We start from the raw sequence: 26,551 nt of genomic DNA on the forward strand, positions 1-26,551 counted from the left end.
CTATCTCATTGAAGATATTATTTTTCAGGACATTGTTACTTGCGGTCAAACCTCTAAATCATCACTGCTCCCTCTTCCAAGTGTTCACCAACTACCTGAGCTCAGCCCCACTGCCTAGCTGCCCTGGCTTATCACAGGGGGATCCAGACCAATTAGCTTAACTCTCTCTCTTACAGGGGGCCCCAAATATAAGCTTAACCTTTTCTCCAAAACCTTAATTCCCCTAGCACATTTAGCTCTGTCATTGTGAATTATCTACAGCTTTCTGGTAAACCTTTATAGTTCCAATTTCTTTCCTCTTGGGATAACAAGATTCATGATTTTATTATCCATAATGTAAAGGTAGTTCCACTGATTTGTTTAAGACTGAATAATGCAACTCTTTTAGTCATGTCAACTACCAAGTCATCATACCTACCAGTGACAGGGTTATTACTGAACTTCAACTAGAATCTTGCCCAGCTAGCACTCACAAAATACACTAAGCCTGGCTTTAGGGACTAAATGGCACTGATTCCTTTCTCTGTTTTCCAGAACTCTAGAGAGTCATTGTCTGTGCTCCTGAACTCAGATTACCACCACTTGAGAGATGAGACTGGGGATCAGTCTCTAAAGAAACTGTTGGAAAATCATCTGGTACCACCTTCAACAAAGTAAGATCAATTGCTTGTGATCTTTTTCAGTGTTACCCCAACACTCCTCTAGGCATGTGCCCTTTTTCTGCATCAAAAGTTAAATTCTGCGTCTTCAAATCAAGAAGGAAGGCCTCTTTACCCAAATAGAGTAAAGCAAGCTTATGGGCCACATCTGAGCAGCTCCAACTGTCAGGTGCAGAACTGAAGTCTCCCCTGGTGTGAACATCTAACCTTTCTGACTCATCTCAGGCTGTTGCTTTTCTATGAACTTGAGCAATGTCATCATTTCCTCAGGGGATGTCTGAACCCAAACAGATAATGAATGGAAGTATCTTTAAGGGGTTTCTAGATACTGAGAGTATCTCAGTTCTCTGCATTTGAGCTTCGTCCCTTTCTTTTATGTATTTTAATTGGGCAGTTACGAGAAGTGTGTTCAAGTGAGGAAACATTGTGTTTGGGATTTAGATGCATAATTAAAATATTTTCCCAGACTCCCTAGTTCTTACCTAATTGCTTTTCCTTCAGCTCTTAGCAATTCTCATCTGATATATGTTATGATCAGAAGCTCGGGATTCTATGGGATTGTTGTGACTGTTTGGGAAGTAGTCAATATTGGTCAGCTGGAAAACCTGATTCTAAAATAACAAGCAGGCATCGGTTGGCCACACATGCAATTCATTCAATCTGACAAGCAATAACACTATTTCCAGTCATTGAGTGTTGTCATTTACTTTCAAGTCATTGGGTCCTTGCCATGTGCTGGAAGACTCATCCTATAATCCATAAAGGCTTTTGATGAATTGATTTATCCTAGTTAGTGAGTTATACTCTAGTATGAGTATACTCTAACGTATACTCTATACGTTATTTACTAGTGAGTTTTCTGTTAGCGCTTTTCACATAAAAAGCCACCTATGTCATCCAACAATTCCATTTGTCATTTACTAAATGAAATATATTGGACATGGGTTCATGAGTTTGAAGAAGCTACATAACCCAAGTCTCAAATAAATTTGAAGCACAAGTGACTGCTGGAGCTGATTATCTTCTGGAACTGCTAAACAATACTTGGTCCAAAGTGCTGTGCCAGGTGCCAAGGGAGTCTCGCCTTCTACTATGGACATTAAAACCCAGATAGGGAACACCTTAGGACCCATTCTTAATATCATTGTTTGATGAGTCGATAGAGCATAATATGGGCTCCTTAGCATGCTGCCCTCAATAGGGCACTTTTCATAATATATATTCACAATATACTGCCAATTTGTGATTAGGATCCCCTTGTAAGGGACACTTTGGAAATATACATCTGACTTCACTGTAAACCTGTAATTTTTACTCTGTATAACACCTGGAGAATATCTGGTGTCACATGTACTGCAATATCTAATGAAGTCTTTTCAAGTAAATTGTGGTTAATTAAAAGAAATACTCATGTTGCATTTTCATTTTCATTTTGAATATTAGAAAAGTCCTCTTGCTTGGTTCCTTCTCAAAAAAAAGAAGTTAAAAAAAACTCAACAATAAAAAAACAAGCAACCTGATTTAAAAATGGGCCAAAGACCTTAACAGATACCTCACCAAAGAAGATATACTGGTGGCAAATAAGCATATGAAAAGATGCTCCACATTTTATGTCATTTCAATTAAATGAAAATTAAACAACAAATTTAAACAAATTACAACAATAATGAGATATCACTACAGAACTATTAGAATGACCAAAACCCAGAACACTGACAACACCAAATGCTGGTGAGGCTATAGAACAACAGGAATTCTTATTTATTGCTGGTGAGATACAAAATGGAAGACAGTTTGGTGGTTTCTTACAAAATTAATATACTCTATCATATCATCCAGCAATCATGGTCCTCATTATTTACACAAAGGAGTTGAAAATTCATGTCCACACAAAAACCTGCACAAGGATATTGATAGCAGCTTTATTCACAGTTGCCAAAACTTGGAAGCAACCATGATGTCCTTCAGTAGCTGAAGAATAAATAAAATGTGGTACAAACAGACAATAGAATATCAGTCAGCATTTAAAAAAAAAAGTAAGCTATCAGATCATGAAAAGACATGGAAGAAACTTACATACATATTACTAAGTAAAAGAAGGTCAATTTGAAAAGGCTTCCCAGATTCCAACGGTGTGACATTCTGGAAAAGGCAAAACTATTAAGACAGTAAAAGACTGGTGGTTGCCAGGGATTGGGGGAAGGAGGGATGAATAGGCAGAGCACAGAGGATTTTTAGGGAAGTGAAACAACTCTGTATGATACTATAATAGTGGATATACTGTACATTTTCTAAATCCATAGAATGTACAACACCAAGAATAAGTCCTCATGTGAACTATGGACTTTGGGTGTTCATGATGCATCAATGTGGATTCAACAATTCTAACACATGTACGACTCAACCAGGGATGTTGATAATGGGGGAGGTTATGTGTGTGCAGGGGCAGGGAAATCTCTGTAACTTCCTCTCTCAGTTTTGCTGTTAGCCTAAATTTCTCTTTAAAAAATTATGTCTTAAAAAAAAAACTCACCAAAAAACAGAAAACAAACAAACAAAGAGCTGAAAGATGGTTGGAATAGACGGGTCTGAAAGAGAGGGAAACGGGGCACGTACAGACTGTCTGAAAACCTAGTTCCTCCTGTGCGCCTCTGCCTCTACTGGCGAGCATCCATGTGGTAAAACCCTGCTGGTTTTCAGTTTTTGCTTTGTCTTTTCACAAGCATAGGCCGCACACTCCGGCCCACAGATGAGTGATTAGGGAGATGTCAAGTGGAGAGATGCCGCCAAGCCTAGCAAATGAGTTTGTAGTTAATGCAGGTTCAGGTTACTTTCCAGATGCTTTCAAATAGATGGACACTCCTTGAATGATGAGCTTTTAACCTTGCAGCTGGTCATTTATTTTTCTGATTAGGACGTACCACTCTCTCAACTTCCAGGTGGTAGTTCACTGTAGGCAATAATGGCCCCTTGTTTACTCATCCCCAAACTCTACTGTGTGTTGCCGGCTCATTATTGTGTGTGATCTTGCCTTTGAGTGCTAAACATTAGTGGATAATCACTTTTTAAAAAAAATAAATTTATTTATTTTATTTTGGCTGCATTGGGTCTTCAGTTGCTGCACGCGGGCTTTCTCTAGTTGTGGCCAGTGGGGGCTTCTCTTGTTGCGGAGCACGGGCTCTAGGCACGCGGGCTTCAGTAGTTGCAGTGCACGAGCTCAGTAGTTATGGCTCGCAGGCTCTAGAGCACAGACTCAGTAATTGTGGCGCACAGGCTTAGTTGCTCCGCGGCATGTGGGATCTTCCTGAACCAGGGCTCGAAGCCGTGTCCCCTGCATTGGCAGGAAGATTCTTAACCACTGCGCCACCGGGGAAGTCCAGGAAGGCGGATTCTTAACCACTGCACCACCAGGGAAGTCCAATTGGATAATCAGTTTTGATCCTCTCTCTTTGTTGCATTAGAGAAAACCATAGAATGTTCAAAATTCTAGCATTTACTGAGGGAAACAATTGTGCGTGTGTTTTAAGAGAGCAAACTTGGAAACAGGGTGTTCCAAAACACAGAGCAAACCCATCCAACAAAATGCACTTTCCAAAGTAAAGTAAGGAATGATGAAACGCTGGGTAAAAACTACTCCTTAGAAATGTTTTATGTCAGCCAATTGAGCCCTAAGGGCCACACACTCCTACCTTACAGTTTAGCATTTCATTTGTTGTATTTATAATTTGCTTAATCTCTATCCCTCCATACCTCCCCTAATCGTAAACTTTAATAACATCAGCAGTTTTAGCAAAATTCCCAGTGGTGTGCCTTCAGAATCAGGCAAAAATTTTTTATATGAGATTCTGAATAACTGTTTCATTCTCTCAATGAGAGAAAGCCATAATTGCTAAGCCTACAGTGGTGCAGAATATGGTAAGTCAGTTTAATAATGTGTGAATAAAACTATATTAAGAAAAAAGGGGTTTGTTTTCATGGATTCAAAGGGAAAGAAAAATAAAAAACAATTCTGGATGCTTCAGGGAGACTGAAAAATCCATACCACAGAGTTCTAGGATTTTTTTTTTCTTCAAAGCCTTTAAGCAACATGAGAAAACCTAAGTATCTTGGAGAAAAGGCAAGCTCATGAGTTACCCACTGGGAGTGAGATCTCAGCTTGGTTTTATATTTACACATTATATCCAGAAGTTAAAATTTTAAAAGCCACCGAAGAACCAACCTTGGTTTGAAGGGGTGGGCTTTGGGGGTTGGAGGGAGAGCACTCTTTTTGCCATAAACAACATGAAATCCCAGTGTTCACTGCTGCTGTCATAACACTGTTTTTAAATAAAATATGCATTATTCATCAAATATTGGCGACCATATCATGAAGCCACCTAAAAGATTATTATCTATTCTTATATCCATAAAACTGGCATGTGTGGCTAAGGAAGAGAGAAGGTAGAATTCTGTCATGGCAGAGAATTCTCGGGTAATGGGGAAAGATTTACAAGAATGCCCACCATCCCAATTTGCTCGTGTAATTCCCCATTCTCCCAAGTCATCTCCCACCTGGGCCAGAAAATAGATGGGGGCTAGAACGGAGATGCTGTAGCCACCAAGAAAATGGTTCAAGATGCTACACACTAATCTAATGGGAAACCACAGTGGCTGTGATTAAGGGACTTGATTTCAGGGAAACCCGTATCTTGGGACCACTAAGTTCCAAAAATCCTCCCTCATATAGGCTATTTCATAAGACCTTGAGCTTCTAAAAATTATAGTTCTTGCACCTGAAAAATATTCCAACAATACAAAAGAGTGTACAGTGAATCTTAAGCCCCTTTCCCACCCCAGATCCCCTCCAAAGCTAACCCTGATATTAGGTTTTACGCCTATGCAAACGTATATTTTCCCCTTATTTTCATTCAGATATTTAGAATAAGATACACACTATTCTGCACCTGGCTCTATTCAATTAACACATCTTGGAGAATAGTCCATATCAGTATGTCAAAAGAGCTGCTTTATTCTTTTTCACGACTGCACAGCTTCATTCCTATTGGTTGCTACTGAGGTGGTTTCAAGTGTTTTTTCCCTGTAAATAGTGTTGCAACAAATATCTTTATCCTTTTGTCTTTATTGCCCTAGCCTTCTAATGGGCCCCCTTGCCCTCCATATTAATCTTTTCCGATTTTCTAATCCCTCACATTCCTGCCTGAATAATCTATCTCCGTGGCAAGATTGATCTTGTCACACCTCTGCTTTAAACCGTCAACAGTTTTCCCAACACCCGTAGAAAACATCCAAATTCTTCAACATATAAAAATCCTCCACTATGTCCCAGCTGCTTTTTCAGTCTCAGCTATTACCATTCCCTACCAAACATGACACTCATGCTGAAACAAGAGTTCTTAAAATGTACCCGGTTGCCCATGCTTCCATGCCCTTGGCATCATTTACCTTTATTTCTTCTATGAGTTGTTAGATGTGCCAGGAGTAATGCTGGAATCGACCTTTAGTTCTGAGCGTGGCAGGGAAGCCATATTTAACTGCTTGCTGTCATGGGTTTCCACCTGCTGGTTTCAGATGAGATTCACCCCAGGCTTTAGCAATTAGCACACCTGCAGCTCTTTGTATGAGGTGGGAATTGACCTGCTGCTAACTAACATTTGTCTCCTGACACCTTGCCTGAACCTCATCCTGTTTTGCTATGGCCTCTGCAACCCATGAGATACCAGAAGCAAACTGCCTGGCATGTAAAGGAATATTCAGATGAAAGTTCTTCCCCAAGGGCACTTTGGTTCCTATTCCACTGCCCTGCTCGGACCAAAAACCCAAACTCATTCCCTGGTTCTTAGAAGTAAGCCTTCTGGCCCACTTTCGATCTGACCATATCTGGCATTTCCAGTCTTACAAGTCAGCAACTTTCTTTCCTCCAAATCCCCTCCCTGGCATTATTTTACCTGACTTAAACATCATATTTCTACAATTCTAAAGTAGGATCATGCTCTCTGACTGGTGAAATGAAATTTTTCATACTACAAAGATATGGGAAAAATACATGTTTGTTCAATCAAGGAATGTTCTGACAAATACAAGTAACAGAAATACACTCATAGTGGGATATCTTCTGGTTCCATTTCCAAAATCTAACATGATTGTGTGCCACAAACAATTGAATAGAGGATTGCACATTTTAAAATGTGATTGTGGCTAACTAGTATACCAGGCATGTATTGTGTACAAGGGTACAGCTGACATTGATATAATATGCCAAGCATAAACAGCAAGATCTTTAATCAATGCCATTTAAAATAAATATTGAATCGATTCCTCCCTTTCCTCTGCAAACACTCATCAGGAAAGAAGGAGTAACTTTCTCTTTAGAACTGGTTCACTCTTATGGGCAAATGGATGGACAGACCATGTGTCATGATGAAAAATAATGAGTGAACTCTGTTTTAAAACACCCCCCATGGGACAAACTGTTAGATTTATTTCCTTGCACTAAGACATTGTCTACAGAAAAGCAATATTAAAATACATCTCTCTTGGCAGGGGCAGCAATATATTAATGCAAAGAGAAAAATCGCTATACATTTGTATTTAGCAATTGCTACTCTGTTCAAGAATATCTTAAAGTAGATGTTTAGGAAAAAAATAACACATAACCCCTTTAAGAAATAGATTGTTGTAGAAAAGAATATTAGTCAGATACTGTTATATGAAAAAAAGACTATAAATGAGTGTTGTAACATCATCTCATTTTTATATATGAGAAAATATGCAAATACCAGGCCCTCCTTCCTCCCCACCCCCCCAAAATGAAAGCATAGTTTCCACAATTATCATAGTGCAAATATCTGAGTGAGTGGTGTAAGATGGGAGATTTTTTTAATCTTTTTTTTACTCCTTTTTTAAACATTTTTATGAACGTGCATTTCTATAACAAAATATCCATAAGAGATAATTATATGTATATATTCATGCACTTTTCTATATGCATCTTTTTGGGAATCAGGTTTCTCCATTTCTAAGTGTTTCTAGGTTTAATTAAAGCACATTCTCAGTGGAGATGAGCATTTAATGCAAAGGAGAATGAATAAGTGGGATTTAAAAGGGAGAAGGATACATTATACAGATACTTTCCTGATAGCTGAACCATGTGGCCTAAGGGAATTTTTTTTTTTTTTTTTTTTTTTCCTCAGAGCCAAATGAGATTCAGGGCAGGTAGAGTGAGCAGAAAAGGCCCTGGGAATGCTTAGGGTACATGGGCACACCCTGCCTTCTTCCTGAGGAGTTCCAGGAAGGTAATAAAACTGGAGAGAATTTGCCTGGGCTTTGACATCTGAGCAGAAATTTCCTAAGCCATGGAAGTGGCTACACAGCTTTTTGAACAACAGAAATATATTGATAGAAAAAAAGAACTTCTCCCCGAGAAACAAAAGGGGAAAAAATAGAATTAGATTAAGTAATAATCATTTAAAGTTGATGCTTATGTGATGAACTTAGACTACATTACACCTACAGTAAATTGCATATAAACTTTATTTGTATCAAGAAAATCAATATTTACTTTTTAAAATAAAGTGTAACTTTTAAGAGGGAAAAGCACATTTATTTATTTATTATTTTGACCACAGACCTTTCTTGACATGCAAGGCTATCCAGCCCCTCTTCCCTCTCAGGACCCCCTCCATGATTCTCTCCTCCATAAAATCAACAGAAAAAAGAAAAGAAAAGAATATTCCAGGGACTTCCCTGGTGGCGCAGTGGGTAAGAATCCGCCTGCCATTGCAGGGGATACGGGTTCGATCCCTGGTCCTGGAAGATCCCACATGCCGCGGAGCAGCTAAGCCCGGCTCCACAACTACTGAGCCTAAGCTCTAGAGCCCACCCTCCTAGAGCCGGTGCTCTGCAACAAGAGAAGCCACCACAATGAGAAGCCCGTGGACCCAGCGAAGAGTAGCCCCTGCTCGCCGCAACTAGAGAAAGCCCATGCGCAGCAATGAAGACCCAACGCGGCCATAAATTAATTAATTTAAAAAAAAGAGAATATTCCACAGCTGTGCTTCCCTAGTAAGGTTATGCTGGTTTTATCTGCATTGGTTTCTACTGAATGCTCTACTAATCAAATCAAAGTACAAGGTTTTAAAGCCTTTCATTTCTCAGCTCTGAGTGAAGCAGTACATCAATTAATAAAAGGAGAAATTTTTTTAAAAAATAGAACAGTGCTTTTTAGTTTATCAAATGCTTTTATATTTTCTCATTTCATCTTCAAACCCACTCAATTTAAATAGCAATTTTAAATGTCCATTTCTAGTTTTTCCTTGCTCAGAATCCATTCCTCCCACTGCTTATGATAGTAAACCTCCATTTCCCTTTGATGAGGCACACCCCTCCTACTCGCATGTGATTCAGATGAGACTGACCTCATGCCATCCCCTAATCCGAGTATGGACATGTGACTGGGGGTTAGACAAACAGTGTATTCCGCCTCCCTGGCCACAGTGGTTGGTTTAGAGACAGACACATGACTTAAATCAGTCACACAGACTAAATTCTAGGATTTTTCTGAAGTTGATAAACCAAGAGGCTCTAAGCTGAAAGCTTGTGGGAATCACTGTGATGAGAAAGGCTGCCCAGAATGGTACCAACACAAAGGAAGCAGAACTAAGAGATGGAGCGGCACAATGTCCTGATGAAGCTATTTAACACCTGAATCAGCCACACCTGAAGACAGAGATACCCTTACACCTTACAGGTATACAATCCAGTAAGCCAGGAAGCACCTTCTTCTTTGTCTAGCTCAAGTCACGTTTGTGTCACTTAAAAATCAAGAGTCCTAGCAGATATACATCTCTTCCCCTTACCAGCTCTGGGAAAAGTGGAGCCAGTCCGCCCATGCAGCCCTATTCCAAGACACCACTGATCCCCTGAAGGCAGCTACCTGAACTGCCTCTTTGTGTTTAAAAGAAAATGAGTATTCTAGAAAGAGGTGGCTAGTAAGTCATAATTCATGAAGTATGAGTTATTACAAACATATTAGCATCTCTTAACAGAGATCCACACATTGAAGCCATAAGTATTAGCAGGCAAGTCTCTAAGGGGATCAAGTTCTGACTTGGAAACACCCATAGGCTTTAGAATAAAGATAGCTTCCACTGACCAGTTCTGAGATCTTTGCCTAATTTCTTAATCTTCTGAACCTAAGTTGCCTTATAAGTAGTAAGAGTAATAGTATTCTCCTCATAGAGTTTTTATGAAGACCTATGATATTTTATAAATAAAAAATACTTAGCACACTGCTGGGCACAAAATAGATTCTCAGTAGAGAGTGGTTTTTATTAATAACTTGGGATGCTTTTAATAATATGAAAGAAGTGGATACCCACAGTGGCATAGGTAGGATGCCCTGACCAACTAGAGAAAGCACAAAGCCACCAAGGAAGTCAAGAGTGGAACAGCCTGCAGGTCACAGAAAGAAAGTGAAAAAGCTCTACTGACCAATGTGTTGAAAACCACCATTTTTCTTGGGTGAGTACTGCCAAAGAATATTCTTTTGGGTTTGGGGACCAGTGCCCAAAGTGCCAGAAGGGACTTTTAGAGAGAATGAAGCTAACAGTCGGTTCCCTTATTCTGTTTAATCTTTAAGTGATTAGCAAAAATAAAAATTTTTTTTAATCACTTTTAACAGCATCATATTTCAATTATCAAGTGCTGAATTAAAATGGAATGCAAACACTAAACTTTAACACACTGCTAAAAATGAACATGTCTAAAATATTAATAGCAACTCTAAATGATTTATAATGCCCTCTTGGGCATATTTTATGATTTATTGATGTCATTTTATCTGCTCCATGGGTGACAGAGTCACCTCACTGTGTGTGCTCTGGTGGGTTTCTAGGCTAGTTATTCAGAAAACTATACACTCAAACCTTTGCTGCATGCATATCAGACTGTAGGTAAAGTAAAAAAGGTAAAAATGTTCACTTTTTCCATAAATCAGGGAATTGTGGGGGACAAACAGACTTTAAAATTGGTTATTTCTTGTTTTCTCAACTTCATGCAGGGCCATATTGGAGCTATCTTCAATGGATGTGAATTTCACAACCTCCCAGGTTAATTTATAATGTCAGTCTTTGTTGACAAGAAATTCAGCTTTAGATGTAACCTATGACCCTTTCTGTACCAAGAAAAGCCCATTTTCTAGAGAATACCTCATAATTTCTTTGGTAGTTCACTTCCCTTCTTCGACCTAACAATGCATTTTTCAAACCTTTCTGTCCAGCCCACATATATTATTGCCCAGCTCTCTGCTTTATGATTTCTTTCTATTTTATGATTTGCTTCTAGTCTACAGGTTTCCTAAGACTCTCTTAAGCTATGGTAGCCAAAATCTGCTTTAATCAAAATTGGACTTGTCTTTTACTTCGTTTCCAACATGGTTTCCATCTCGCAGTCATTTCTCCTTCTCCAGAGATGGAAAGATCTCATTCCGTCCTCTGGACATCCAGAACTTCTTTTCATCACCTCTCCACTGACAGCCAAACACATCTAAACAGTAGTGACATAGGCCTGCACTTCCGGGGAACAGCTCATACTCAAAAATTACCATTCACTCCTCTACCTGCCCCTTTATTCAAAACTCCAAACTCTTCGATATAGGAATACATGGATATGGGGGGGATTAGGGAGGGGGCTCTGAGAGCCCAACCAATTAATTCATGTTGACAACTCCCCATCTGAAATTAGAACCAAGACCCAGGATTCTGTGTAGTATTAATAAATAGCCAAAAAACAAAACAACAAAAACCCACCCAAACCCAAAAAACAAACATAAACCAAACTAAAAAGCCCCTCAATCTTTTTCTCTGTTTATTTTTCTGTACCCAATATGTGATTTACTTTTTGAACTGCAGTTCAACGTTGCTGACTCATGGTCCCTGTATTTTTTCCACCATAGACATAGCTAGTCACTTCTTATCTTATTTTGGTGACATCTGTTTTTCCTCACTATATCACAACCCTATAATTACGTAGGCAGCACCCAATGATCCTAAGACGTAGTATATAATCGCTAAATTTTAACCTCTAGCAAACAATTACCATAGGAACCAAAGGCTAAATAGAGGCATGGTATCTAAATTTGCCACATTTCTCCTTTATCTGAGACATTTAGAAGAGGTGATTATGCTTATGAAGGTATGAGTACCCAATGGTTACTCAATATGCACCTGTCTATTGAGTGATTATATATAATCAAGCACCTGCCTGGGCATAGATGTCTACCACGTACCAGGCCAGGTCTACCCAGGCAGCAGCTGGGGTTGATAACTTGGGTTAGGCTGAGCAAGAGCTCTCACTTAGCTGAGTGGTGGGAGGTGTTGGTTGGAACCTCTGGAGAACAGACACTGAGATGGAGTTAGAAGTGCAAAAGGTTTACTATGCTGGGGAGTGGTATTTGTGAAAAGAAATAAAGAAAGTAGGATTGGGTGTGGGAGCTGTCAGATGATGATGCCAACCTCACAAAGTCACTGCCAGCCTGGAGAGGAGCTCTGAGCAAAGGGTGCCCATAAAGGGGTCATCATTAGTAGAAATGGCCAGGCCTGGGAGAAGAGCTGGCCTGGGCTTCTGAGCTGAAGCAGACTTGAAGAGGTCAACAGCTGGAAGCACTCCTGATGCTAGGCAACAAGCTCTTTCTTCAAAGGGGGCCTAAGCAGTGCATCTCTGAGTCTGCTGCACAGGCTAAGTCCAAAACAGTACAGGAGGGTGAAGGATCCAATCTAAGTATATAGAGCCAAGAATTCTAACCTCGGTGAAAAGGGTTCAGATCAAATAAGGTCAGGATTTAAAAGGGTGGAAGTGAGTGTTATAGCTCAGGAGGGACCTGAGCATGAGGTTTACCATCAGCTGGAATTTAGGACTTTCTTTTTTGTTCAAGAGAAGCCACAGACATAAATGGGTCACTCTAGCTGAAAGGGCCAGGGGTGTAATGAACAATTAAAAATATATAAAACACACCATCAGTGTCTCTGCTTTAAGTAGACACATGAATTTAAAACTTTGGGAAACATATGGCATTTGCTCTACATCTGCCAAGTGGCATAGATCCCCTGTCACATACGCATGAATGAAGTCAGGCGGGATGGGGAAGGAGGCAGGCTCTGCAACGGGACAATCAGTCCAAACCCCATTACTACAGCTCCAAGCCCTGCGACCTCGAGGAAGTTATTTATCCTCACAACCTAAGTTTATTGTACATAAAATAAGGACAAAAACTAGAACCCATCAGACAGGGCTGTTGTGCAGGTTAAACCCATGTTATTCAAAGGGTGAGTCTTGGACCAGCAGAGCCACCATCAGTTGTTAGAAATGAAGAAATCTTGTGACCCATCCTGGACCTACGGAATCAGAATCTACATTTTAACAAGATCCCCAGGTGACTGTGTGTGCATGTTAAAGGTTGAAAAGCACTGGGTTAATGTACTGGGTTAATGTACTGGGTTAAGTACATCAAACACTTAATACAGTGTTTGGCATGTTGTAAACACAATAGATACTACTTGTTATTGTTTTTGTTATTATAATTGTTATTTTCATCCTGAATCATCTTGGGCAAGCACATCACTTAAGAACCTGAGCTTTCCAGCCACATAACACAGGGAAATCAGCTCAGTGCTTTGTGACCACCTAGAGGGGTGGGATAGGGAGGGTGGGAGGGAGGGAGATGCAAGAGGGAAGAGATATGGGGATATATGTATATGTATAGCTGATTCACTTTGTTATAAAGCAGAAACTAACACACCATTGTAAAGCAACTATACTCCAATAAAGACGTTTTAAAAAAAAAGAACCTGAGCTTTCTAATCTGTAAAATGGGAATCATAATAATATCCAACTGCCTGAGGATTAGATCATCTTTTAAAGTCTTTTCAAACTCCAGGAGACCCTTATGATTCAAGCATGACCATATAATGGCAATGGCTGATATTTTGACAGCCTTTACTGTGTGTCAGGTGCTGTTCTTAGCGCTTTACTTTTCTCATCTTATTTAATCATCCAACAGTGCTATCAGAAAAGTACTATTTTTAATGCCACTTTACAGATGAATAAACTGAGACATGAAGAGATTAAATAATTTGCTCAATAAAACACCCAGGGGTAGAATAAGAATTTGAACTTTGGCAGTCTTATGTAACCATTTATACTCTTAACCTTGTCACTATCCTGTCCCTCAAGCCAGGCCATCAAAGAGAGAGGTAAACTAAACTAACTCTAACACAACCAGTGCAATCCGCTGTAGTACTTGATACATCATTGTTATAGCAGGCAACATTCAGGCTGTGGATTCTCAAATCTGGCTGCATATATTTTAAAGACTGGAGATTTTTCAAAATACAGACTTCTGAGTCTCATCCCCAGAGATTCTGTTTCAGTAGTTTAAAAGTAGGGCTGAAACTTCTAATCTTTTTCTTTTTTTTTTTAAGCCGTTAGATATTATTCTGATGCAGAGTCAAGACTGAAAATGTGTGGGAATATGGGTTAATAAGCCACCACCTCCATGTCCAGTATGTGATAAGTCAAACTTCTTTCCAAAGCAATTGAAAGGAATAAGAAGGGAAGAAAGGAAGGAAGGGAAAGAGGGAGGGAGGGAGAGAGTTTTGTTGGTGATGGAGGTGTGAGCCATTCTCCCTAATTCCACAACACACATCCTCATGTCTAAGTGGTTTCCTTGCAAGTTCTGTAGACAGTAATCGTACATCTCCTGAACCGCTGTAGTTTGGGGGATGTTTAACGGCACTGAGCAGGAAATACCTTGGTACCACTGAGTGGAGGAATTTATTTCACCTTATCTCCATGAGGGAGACACTCTTTCAGCCAAAAGAAGGTGACTAGAATCCTGCACATCATCCAAGACAACAGCGAGAGGACTACACCACAGCTGGAGAAGGGAGGGTGGAAGCAGGACAGTGCTTGCTGAGAAGGAAAGAATGGAGGGACTGGCACAGAATCCATAGGTGCTCCCAGATACTCAAGTACAGTAGGACATCAGTATTTTCTAGAGCATCCCACACTCAAGCAGGTCTACCATAACAATGGATACAGCCTAGACTTGAAGCAAACTTTAGACTTGACATACATAGAGCCAGAGAAACTGCAATATGGGCCCATCCCAGCACAGGGGGCCAGGGACATTGAAAAGCATGGACTGTTGATGAGGAAGAGGGGAGCTCAGCAGAAGAGATATGTTAACAGAAAAAACTCCCTGAGCCATTCATACAGAGGAGGGAGGACTGGAAAATGAGATCAAATTCCACTTGTGATAGTTTACAGTTTGTTTTTTATAATAATGCCAAATATAAATTAAAACTAATTATTAGTTTTAATTAGTTAGTTTTAATTCCAGGGCTTTGGTTTCAATTATTCTCAAAAAATCATTTTATTATCTTTATAAAGTCCTCAGTTAAAAAGATCCTCAGAATTATCATACAGACAACTGGACCAGATAAACCCAAGCTGATGTTAGGGTTCTGATACCCAGCTTGATTAAACAGAAACACCTAGAAGACACTGCCTCAACTTGATTTTGTTCTCAGCGTAACACATTATACAGCCATCCCTCCAAGGCTGTGGAAAGGTAACAGGTTAGCAAGCAATGTGGAAAAATCACTGTTTCCGTGACTAGGATATTTTGAATTGAAAAAGATGGCATAATATACCAGACTACAGCATACATAGTAAGAATCCTAGATTTGAATGGAGTGAAACCAATAGTTGAAATTGAGGAAGCATTTAGGTTAAAAACAAATGGATGATCATTTATAAATAAAGCTTTAGTTAACAAATAACATATAACAAATTTTACTTTCATTGTTACTTAACATCACAGAATTCTTTGGGGATGCACCAACTATGAGGAACTAACGACAGCAGTGAATAATTTATGTGGAATATGGAGCCATAGATAAAAGAGAAGAACAGTTGACTGGTTTTTTTCCAAGAAACTGCTAATGTTACGTTACATTTTATTGAACCAGCCTCAAAAAATAACAGAAGCTGAACATTATTATTGCCATTATTACCCTTCCTTTCCAAGTGCCATATCTTGTTCTCTCTTGAGCTGATACATTCTGATTACTTTTGCTTACTTTAGAGATTTGCTTTTTCTAGTAAAAAATGCTTGACTAGAACCTCTCATATTCGAATATCTTCAAGCTATAACCACTTGCTATCAAATTTAAGTAATCTCCCTTATCTTATTGGAATGCATTTGTTCATTTCCAACCTACACCTTCCATTTAATATATGGATCTGTTCTTTGGTGCCCTTTCTCTCTAACTACAAAGGAAGAATGTGTCTTTCATTATTCACAGTCATAGCTACAGCCTCACATCATCCAAGGAACCAGGACAGCTGACACAACGTCTGTGCAAATATGACTATGGCAGGACTGTGTGTGACTGAAAGACTCTGTGGGTCCAATTCACCTTGGATGAAGCAAAGGAACTGACTTCCAGGACCTTGAAAACAGCTGTGATGGAGCAAACAAGCCATTTAGCAAGGGTCACAGATGTGCGGCCTGGTTTGGGCTATTTGCCTCTTTTCATTTTCAGAAAATCTTCCGCGGCCAACGCTGCTCTGAGTTTCTGATCAGGCTCATCATTGTTTGTGGAAACTGTATTATTCACCCTGGTACAGGAATCTAACGATTCACCAAGTGCCTCTGTTTGTTCTGGGTGTTTTGTTTTATGGCTTGGGGATTTTTTTTTTCGTATTTTTGTTTTGGGCTATTGTTCAGGGAAACTAAGGTCAGAGCTCCTTATGTCCACCTTTAAAGCTGTTAACCTTTTCTTCCCTATCTTTGATAAAACGTCCTATTCTGCATAGAAGAAATATGCAAAGTGGATTCAAATTTAGCTTTGTGAGGTGTGGAAACTCTCTTGGTTTAACAGGGGCAACTTGGGATGGAACTCTGGACAAAGAAAAATAAAGGCAGGTCTAGTCCTTCCCACTTTGTGCTCCCCAACCTCTCATCTTCAACCACTAAAAATTAAAAAAAAAAAATTAAATCACAGGGGTCTTGTTTTGCTATAACAAAAATACCATGAACTGGGTGGCTCACACAAGAAATATTTATTTCTCACATTTCTGGAACCTGGGAAGTCCAAGATCAAGGTGCCTACAGATTTGGCATCTGGCGAGAACCTGCTTTCCTGGTTCATAGACAGTAGTCTTTTCATCATGTCCTCATATGGAGGAAGGGACAAGAGCTCTCTGGGGCCTCTTTTATAAGGTCACTAATCCCATTCATGAGGGCTCCACCTTCATGACCTAATCACCTCTCCAAAGCCCACCTCCTAATACCATCACATTGGGATTAGGATTTTAACATATGAATTTGGGGGGTGGGGGGAGACACAAATATTCAGTCCATACAGCAGGTAACCAGAGTTGTTAGTGTCAAGAGAAACCGAAAGATAGTGTCGGTAAAATATAATTTGTGTAACCAGTACATATTACTTCACAGGTTGTTTGTTGAATAACAGCCAATCTTGCCTCAGGAGGGTCCCTGATGATGCACTGGAGCCCCCAATGTCCATATTAGCAGGAAATTAGTTTATCTCTTGGATCCCCTCATCCCTTCCATACATGTAGAAATTCCAGGATTCCAAGATGCTAAAAAGTCTAAGGAGGGAATCCTGTTTGTTTCTATCCTACTACTTTGCTATTTTGGAGCCAAACGCACTCCATTATGGCTGGAGAATTTCACCACTGCTACCAAAGCTGGTTGGCTTGGAGTGAGCAGGCACAGGGAAGGCAGATGAAGTTGCAGCTGAAGCCTGGACAGCCTGGAGTGGCTTCCTCTGCCCGATGCTGCTGTTTCTGAAGGTGCTTAAATAGAATAGAAGGTGATCAGCTGAGGCTGGCCTCTGCAGTGTACCGCCTACCCAGCCTCTAGTGGTTCCTCTAGGTTCCCTGGAGAGGGAGCCCAATCCCACAGTGCTAGGCTCGGCCAAGAAGCTCCACAACAACCTTCCTGGACTTTCAAGTGCAGCTCTTAAGATTTCACTACCCCACCTTTTCCAAGGTCAGGAGTCCCATCCTGGATGCTGATTTCAGGAACCTCAAAGACCTCTAATTCATGGAGCCAACCCCTAGAAATAGAAGCTCCTTCTATTTCAGGCCCCAGCCCAGATTCAGATTCTACCACCAAATGAGTAAAAAGACAGGAAAATCTCACCAACAATTGTTATTATGTGATCTCTAACATCTATATCCTACAGTCTGTTTATATACAAGGCAGTCATCTTCTTTTATCTGTAATGTTTTCTTGAAAAAGTGAATAATAGTCAAATGTGAGAATTTTGAAAAACTTCCTGGGATCCATTTCACATGGGCTAAAAATGCATTTAACTATATATTCATATATACTACTAGTAAAAGTGGCTGCTTCCTATCATAAGGAAATGGGGGCACCAAGTCAGAAAATAATTTTTTTCATAAAACAACATCTGGAACTATTTGACTTTAAAATATGACCATCTGTAGATTTGATAACAAAAAAAGAAAAATTTTAGGGCTTCCCTGGTGGCGCAGTGGTTGAGAGTCCGCCTGCCGATGCAGGGGACACGGGTTCGTGCCCCGGTCCGGGAAGATCCCACATGCCACGGAGCAGCTGGGCCCGTGAGCCATGGCCGCTGAGCCTGCGCGTCTGGAGCCTGTGCTCTGCAACAGGAGAGGCCACAACAGTGAGAGGCCCGCGTACAGCAAAAAAAAATAATAATAAAAAGAAAAACTTTAAATTAAATACTACTTCAAGATAAACAAAAAAGCTTTGGAGAGAAGTGAATCACATGTAGATTCAGGAAAAAGAGCAACTTCAGACTTCTAAGCAATAACAATAGAAGCCAGAGGTAATGGAGAAATGCTTTCCAGTTTTTGAGGGAAATTATTTTCTAATTAATTAGTCTCAATCAAACCCTTATATCTTACAGTAGAATAAAGATACCTTTAGGCATGCAAGGCATATTAGCCAGGCTAGTTTAATATAGCAGAAGTTATTCTAGCCAGTTGCTATGGTCTGAATATTAGTGTCTCCCCCAAATTTGTATGTTGAAATCCTAATGCCCAGTGTGATGGTATCAGGAGGGTGGTGAATGGCCCTCATGAATGAGATTAATACCTTTTATAAAAGAGACCCAAGAAAGCTCCCTTGCCCCTTCTGCTATGTGAGGACACAGCAAGAAGTTGGCAGTCTGCAACCTGGAAGGGGGTCCTCACCAGAACCCAAGCATGCTGCCTCCAGAACTGTGAGAAATAAATTTCTGTTGATTTTAAGCCACCCAGTCTGTGGTATTCTGTTATAGCAGTCCTAACAGACTGAGATATCAGTTTAAGCCAAAAGGACTAGCTATGAGACAGAATTCACAGACTGAGGTGGAGGAAATGGACTGTGTTTCCACGAGTGACACCCGAGCACCGTGGCACAGAGCTGCCCAGTGAGGGAGTCACTGCCTCTCACAGAAACCACCAAGCCAGGAGGCTGCTGGCACTGGTTCCAGGTCCTACCTCTGTCTCTGCCATCAGACCTGCTGTGCTGCTGCACCCAGATCTGCACCTGCCAAGTGGAAGCCTTAGGCCCTACCTCTTTCCCAAGTAATCCAGTTCTGGATCCAGATTCTGACTCTGGCAAAGATGCAGCTGACAAGTATAATCAAAGCCACATGTCTCCAATCCAACAACTAGAAAATGACCTGAAAAATGTCTTTCTTTAAGAATGCAGAATTTATAATGTGGGAAACTATTAAAACAATGGGAAAGGGGTGTTCAAAAACGTGGGGCAGCCTGAATAATAAATGACCACTGCACGCAGACTTGAACTTTTACCTCTTATGGACTCTGTTTTAGGAAGCGACCAGAAAATATTAGTTTCATCACCAAACAAGGGAATGAATCAAGAAATAAGGAGATACAAAATTAGGAAATAGGAGATCTCATACAGGGAGGTGGGCAAGGGAAGTTTCAAGATGATGATAAAGGGAAGGTTTAACTAGCACTCTAGTGTGAGCAGGAAGATGGCGCTTGTACAAAAGGGATGGGAATGGGGAGGGGAAGAATCAGGTAGATCACCTGATGTTTTCATCTGAAACTATCCAACAACTCCATCAGAGAATTAGGACAGGTTATAGAGAGCACTGAACTACGGTGGTAGGAATGGGGAGAGACAAGTATTAACCCTAAGAAAATAAAAAGTTATTTAAGGAAGGAAATATAATCTTAGGATGCTGCAGGTCTTAACTGTAAATAGTGTTTATGTGGGCATAATAGTAAACACTCAATATTAAATGAAAGCAGTGACGTAATTATATTAGGAGTTGGAGTAAGAAGGGGAAGAGAACTCGCTGGAAGGGAAAATACATCGGGTACAAGTTCCCATCTTGTACATTAGGAAACCAAAGATAATAGCTAACATTTAAAAATCAAGAAACAGTAATATAAGCATGTTACTTAGAATGTGGAAGTAAACAACAGAATAAACAGGTTTTTTTAATGTCGAAATATGTTGCCTTGAGGGAGCAGAAGTTTGGAGCAGGAAGGGGTGAAGACTGCTGTTTTCATTATAAGCCTGACAGCATTATTTCACTTTTAAAGTCACATATATATGCAAACATACATAAATACATTTACATAGTTACAGATAGATAAATTTTAAAAATTAAACACAGAAAAAAGCATCTCTTGGTGTGCACTTGTAGCCTTTCTGTCCTTAAAACTCATACATCTGCTGTCTCTAATTCTCCCCTTTTTATGGTACACCTGTTCATTCTAGAAACCATTCTCTAATCCTGTCAAAATGACAAACTACACTGGCCACTGGCTGCTTCCCAAAAATCAACCCTAGAGAAACTATAGAAGCTGGAGGGAACTCGGATTTGAGGATCTAATGACTAAAAATGAATAAAATACAACCCTATGAGAAGTCCCTGGGGAGTCTGAAGACTCAGAAGTGTTATGTGAGGGCTGCAGAGGGGTGGGGGTATGAGTGAAAGGAGAGAAGGCTTCAGCCGGCCAGGGAAGGCAGCTAAGGTGGCTGTGAGAAGAGGGGTGAAAGGAGAGGGTCTCGTCTGTTCTCGCTTCCCGCCACCGGGGACGGTGACAGACCGCCAATCACCGAAGAAACTGGCAGCAACAGTCACGGCTGCAGGGGTCAGGAGGGTACAATAAGAGATGTGCAAAAGCCCTGCAGGAGAAAGGAGGGATGGAAAGGGTGGTGTGTACTGACCAGTTACCTTTGGGTATTCTCCAAACCCCCAGGGCAGGGAGAGTGAATCTATGGAGATTACTTCTAGAGAGTTTAAATGGGAAAGACATACTAGAGAAGTTATTTGTAGATGATGGAAAATTAGAATGATCACCATCAGTTCTATGAGGCTCTCTTCCCTGGCTTTGTTTCACCTACAGGTACATCAACTGAAGGCTGGGTTGTAGCCATTTCCCAGCACAGAACCTTGTGTAGTAACTGATATCAAAGGGGAAGAGGAGCTCTTTCAAAGAAATAACCAGAAAGCCATAGAAGGAATACAACTACTATACAAGAAAGACAACAAACTCAACGGTATAAACCATCTAAATTATATAGAATTGTAAGAGGAAATGGACCAAGAAATTAAAATAATTATGATGAATATATTAAGAGGCTAAGGCTGATACCAGCAATGTGAAGCAAGAACAAGAAAACATAAGAAAGGACTAAACTGAGAAGTAGGTATGAAATATGTAATAGCTAGAGTGAAAAAGGCAATAGATAAGATACATAGCAAGATGAACAAAGGTGAATAAATCACTGAGTTGGAAGATCAGATTGAGAAACTCTCCCAGAGGTCATCAGGAAAGGATAAAGAGACAAAAAATACAAAGAAGCTAGGAGATGTAGATGGTGGAAGGAAAAGGGCCAACACCTGTGAGCCATGGCTTTGTGCTGTGTCAGCTTAGCTAGGCTGAACTCCCTTTCCCAAAATCCCCTTTCTTGTGTGTTTCCAGTTAGGGTGGGCCATAAGCAAGATCTCTGTGAAAGGTTCTAAAGTTGTTGTCACTTACCTGCCACCTCACTTCACTGGTGTGAAGAAGCAGTGGAGCCTCCAAATGCTCCACCTTCCATAGACCCCCTTAAGGTGCTCTGATTCCTGAACCAGGTGTGTGTTTGGCCATGGTGATAAAAGCCCCCGATTTCTGAAAGAAACACATATATTCAAGGTTAGAGGTAACAAGAACTAACATAAGTTTCAGTCTGTTCACAGGTTCCAGCTTGTGCTTCTATAAGGATTCCAACTTGTCCTGCTCACCCCCACCTGACTTCCATCTTCCCTTCCCAACTACCTGTTCTGTAGTTTTAAGGCTTCAGCATTGGAAGTGAAATGAATATACATGTGTGTATGTATGTATGTATGCATACACACATACACATATATATACAAATATGTATATATGTATATTTTTTAAAGTCATTACACTTGAAAGAATTGGGCTGGGTATAAAATTCTAGGTTCAAATTTATTTTCTTTTAATATTTAAAAAGTATCTTTCCCATTTGTCATCTTGCACCCACTGTTCAATTTGATTTTTATTCTAGTTGATGATCTCTTCATTATTTCTGGAAGTTTTAAAAATTTTTTCCTTGGATATACAGACATTGATAAATTTAAGAAAGTAATAGGATAAGTAAACATGAGTAAGGGTCTTAAGCAGCTACACTTGAACAAAAATAGAATAATTTTTTGAGCCAGCAGAAAATGCAATAAATTGAAATACAAGATATGGTGGGAGAAATAATTTCTAATATAAAAGAAATTACAATAAATGTAAGTGGATTTAACTCACAAATAAAAAGAAAAATACTTTCTGAGGGTATTAAGAAATAAAAACAAAATCCAAACATATGTTGTGTGTGAGAAGAATTCTGAAAACCAAAAGACACAAAAAGGTTGAAAATGAAAGAGTTCAAGACAGGAAGAAAAAAAACCCCAAAACCATGAAAGAAGGCTGGAATAGCAATCATAATAGTGGATTAAAAAAAAAAATTAAGGTAAAAGGTAAACAAAAAATAGAGTGAGAAGAGATAACCATCACAAACATGTATGCACCTAACAATAGGTCACAATAACTGACAGCATATGGAGAGAAACATATAAATAGTTGGAGCTTTTAAAACCAAACTATCAAAAATGTATTAAGCAAACAAAAACTAAGCAGACCCTTATCTAAACAGTATAATTAGTGGGCTTATCCTATTAATTATATTGTTCAGATCTTTGATATGAATGTTCAGTGGTATGCTATGTATAATATATATGCTTTGATACATATGCTATAGTAGTTCATGCAACAAATAGCAAATACACATTTTTAGAAGCATACACATGTTTAAACTAACAGATTAGGCCTATAGGAAGTCTCAATAAACTTGCCAGGAACAATATCATGCAGATGAATTAATATTAGAAATTAGTAACAGGAAAGGTTTTTTAAATGTCCTATATTTTGAAAATACCATGTTACTAAATAACTCATAGGTTAAAAATTAAATTATAATCAAAATGAGAGACTATCTAGAATTGAATGAACATGAAGACACAAAATGTGTGGGACATACCTAAAGCAGTGTTTGAAGGAGCATTTACACCTTTAAATATGCTTATCAGGAAACAATAAAAGTTGAAAAGAGGGATTTCCCCATTGGTCCAGTGCGGGGACTCTGCACTCCCAAAGCAGGGAGCTGGGTTCGATCCTTGCAGGGAACTAGATCTCACATGCACGCCGCAACTAAGAAGTCCGCAACCCTGCATACCTCAACTAAGACCCGGCACAGCCAATATTTATCTATTTAAATAAATAAATATTAAAAAAGAAAAATATGCTAAACATCCAACTCAGGAAGTTATAAGAAAGAACATCAAAGCAAACCCAAAGAAGAAAAAGGATATAATAAAGGAAAAGAAACAATATAATGACTTTTCTTAGTAGAGGAAATTAATAAAACTAAAGTTCTACTTTGAAAAAATTACCATGATAAGACTGATCAAGAGGAAAAAGAGACAACGAAAGTAAATAAAACACAGATCAAAATGAAGATGGGGAAATAACTGCAGATTTAAAAAACAAACAGATAAAATGGATAAATTCCTAGAAAACATAAGATGTCAACTGGTACAAGAATAAAAAAGGAATTTAAAATAGACCTACAAGGATCAAAGAAATTTAATTGGTAGTTAAAACTCCATCCCAAATTGCTCTAGGCCTGGATGCTTTTAAAATTGACTCTATCAAACTGTTAAAAACACAATTCCTGTTACATAAGTCATTCCAGAAAATGCAAAAAGAAAGAATAATCCTCAGTTCATTTTCTGAAGCTAATCTATCTCATTTCCCTTAATACCTCTGGCTTTCAAGCCATAGTCTGGAAAGTTTTCCCTACTCCCATTTTATAGAGGAATTCATCCATGTCTTGCCTTGTACTTGCATGGTTTCATCTTATTTTTATGTTTGTGTTTCTGATCCATTTGGAATTTATTCTGGTATATACTGTAAATAATGAATCCAATTTTCTCTATTCCCACATGGCTACACACAGTGGTGTGCTGTAGCTGGCTCATGACAGCTCACAAGAGCTGATTGTTAAATTTTCAGGAATTTTGTGAGCTGATTGTTAAACACAGCCATTATTACAAAATAAATTATATAAACGTACAATGAAATAAGTCATGTTCAAAGCAAAGTTAATAAATATTCAAAACTCATCACTTCCTGATTATTTTAATACATTTTACTATTATTAATGTTCTTGGGGTTATTTTTGTCTGTGGTGGTAAGACTCTAGAATGGCATGCTGCTGTACATCTCTCCTCAACTCAGTATTAAAAATCATATTGCTAGCATGAAATTGACTATGGTGGTAGTATTCACATCATGAAAGTTGGCAGTGCCAAACTCGGGGCTTAAGTTATTGTTTTGTTGACTGTATACTATAGAGATCACTATGGCCAGTAGGCCAAATCCAACCTGCCACTTGTTTTTGTAAATAAAACTTACTGGACCACAACCACACCCATTTTTTGACCTATTATCTGTGGATGTTTTTGTGCTATAATGGCAGAGGTGAATAGTTGCAACAGATACTAAATGGCCCCAAAAGTCTAAAGTATTTCCCATGTGACCCTTAGAAAAAGTTTGCTGACCTCTGGCCTAGACTTAAGACAATGATGGAGAAAATGTCAACAATGTAGATTCATCTTAAAAGTGCATTTGTCTGTAGCTGTTACACTGTGAATAGCACAAAAAATTGAGAAATAATCTTCCAGTAGTTGGAACCTATTATCCAATTCAGCAAAGAAGTCACTCATGTCCTTCACAAATAAGTCAAGATTCAACATTGTCATTTCACTTTCAGCTTCCTCATTAATGTAAATGAAAATATCAACCTACATTCACATGAACGCTACACTCAACAATTACAACCATAGGTTGGTTATGGATAAGAATTTGGCAAAAATCAAAGAAAGCATTCTGTGAGAATCAATTAATTATATGGTATTGACAATACAGAATATTGTATATTTTATTACTATTAATAAATTACTAAATATCCTTTATATCAGTAAAATTAATAGTATACATATATACATGCATATATATGTGTATAGATATAGATATTGATACATACACACAAACACGTGTATATGTGTATGTATTAAACATTTATCAGCACAACACTGGCTACACAGCATCTCAATTTCACTTATTAAACAGTTTATATCTCTAGTTTAAAGTGAACACAATGAAACCATTATCTGTGATTTCAGTCCAGAGCTATAAAGCAAGAAACAATGCCTTAATAGTTTGGTCAGCTGAGTTCCATTGACAACTACTATGCTGAATTTTCTTAAGTGTGCTAATCTTTCTGTAAGTAAACCACAATCTTCTATTACTAAAAATATTTATTTTTAAAAATGTATCTTATCCTTACTGATTTGAGATGCTCCCTTTATTATATACTAAATTTCCATATGCATATTATTCTATTTCTCATCACTCTCTTGTCCCGCTTGTCTGTCTGTCTATTAATGTGTCAATACCAAACTGTCTTAATTATAAAGCGTTTGTGGTTTGCTGTAATGTAACTGCAAACCCTCCCATTCTCTCACCCAATTGCTGTTCTCTTTCAGGATGTTTTAACCATTCTTCCTTGTTTGTTCTTTCAGACAAGTTTTATAATCATATCGTGTTGCTACAGGGGGAAAAAATCTGATGATAACATTATTGGGCATTTCATAAATTTATAAATAAAAATAGAGAAAACATATTTTTAAATGATGTTGAGTTTTTCTATCCAAGAACGAGGCACATTTTTCCATTTGTTGAAATCAACTTTTATAACTTTCAGGTTTATTTTCCTCATGTAGGTTCTGGATACCTCTAATTAAGTTTTACCTTGGCAATTTTTTTTTTTTAAATCATAAGAGGATCTTCTCCTCCATTACATTTTGTAATTGGTTTTTGTTTCTATTATGAATGTTTTGATTTTGAATGTTAATTTTATAAGCTGCTACATTACTAAATTATTTTATTTGAGGTCACTTTTAATTAATTCTTTTGGATTTTCCACATGTCTAATCATGTCATCTGAAAATAGAGTTCTAACGCTTCATGTCCAACTATTATATCCTGCAATTATTTTCTCTTGTCTAATTAAAATAGGTAAGAGCTTCAAAATAATGTTACATAGGAGTTGTATGATTCCTCTCTAGTACCTGACTTTAGTGGGAATGCCTCAGTGTCTCTTCATTAAGTAATATGCAATATTGGGAGCTGAATTATATATATTTTACCAAGTTGAGAAAGCATAGTAG

The 26,551-nt window shown here is 38.8% G+C and overlaps 1 protein-coding gene across 1 annotated transcript in view; it reads right to left on the bottom strand.

Moving 5' to 3' along the window:
* Positions 1-26,551, bottom strand: part of MEGF10 (multiple EGF like domains 10) — a 366,625-nt gene that overhangs the window by 238,637 nt on the left and 101,437 nt on the right. The window contains exon 2 of the mRNA XM_027098843.1: positions 21,747-21,878. The gene's annotated coding sequence lies outside the window, so the exon portion shown is untranslated. The remainder of the gene's footprint in view (positions 1-21,746; positions 21,879-26,551) is intronic.

The sequence above is a fragment of the Aethalodelphis obliquidens genome, unplaced genomic scaffold (genome assembly GCF_003676395.1).
Source record: "Aethalodelphis obliquidens isolate GAN/ISIS:26980383/991018 unplaced genomic scaffold, ASM367639v1 scaffold4, whole genome shotgun sequence".
NCBI lineage: Eukaryota > Metazoa > Chordata > Mammalia > Artiodactyla > Delphinidae > Aethalodelphis > Aethalodelphis obliquidens.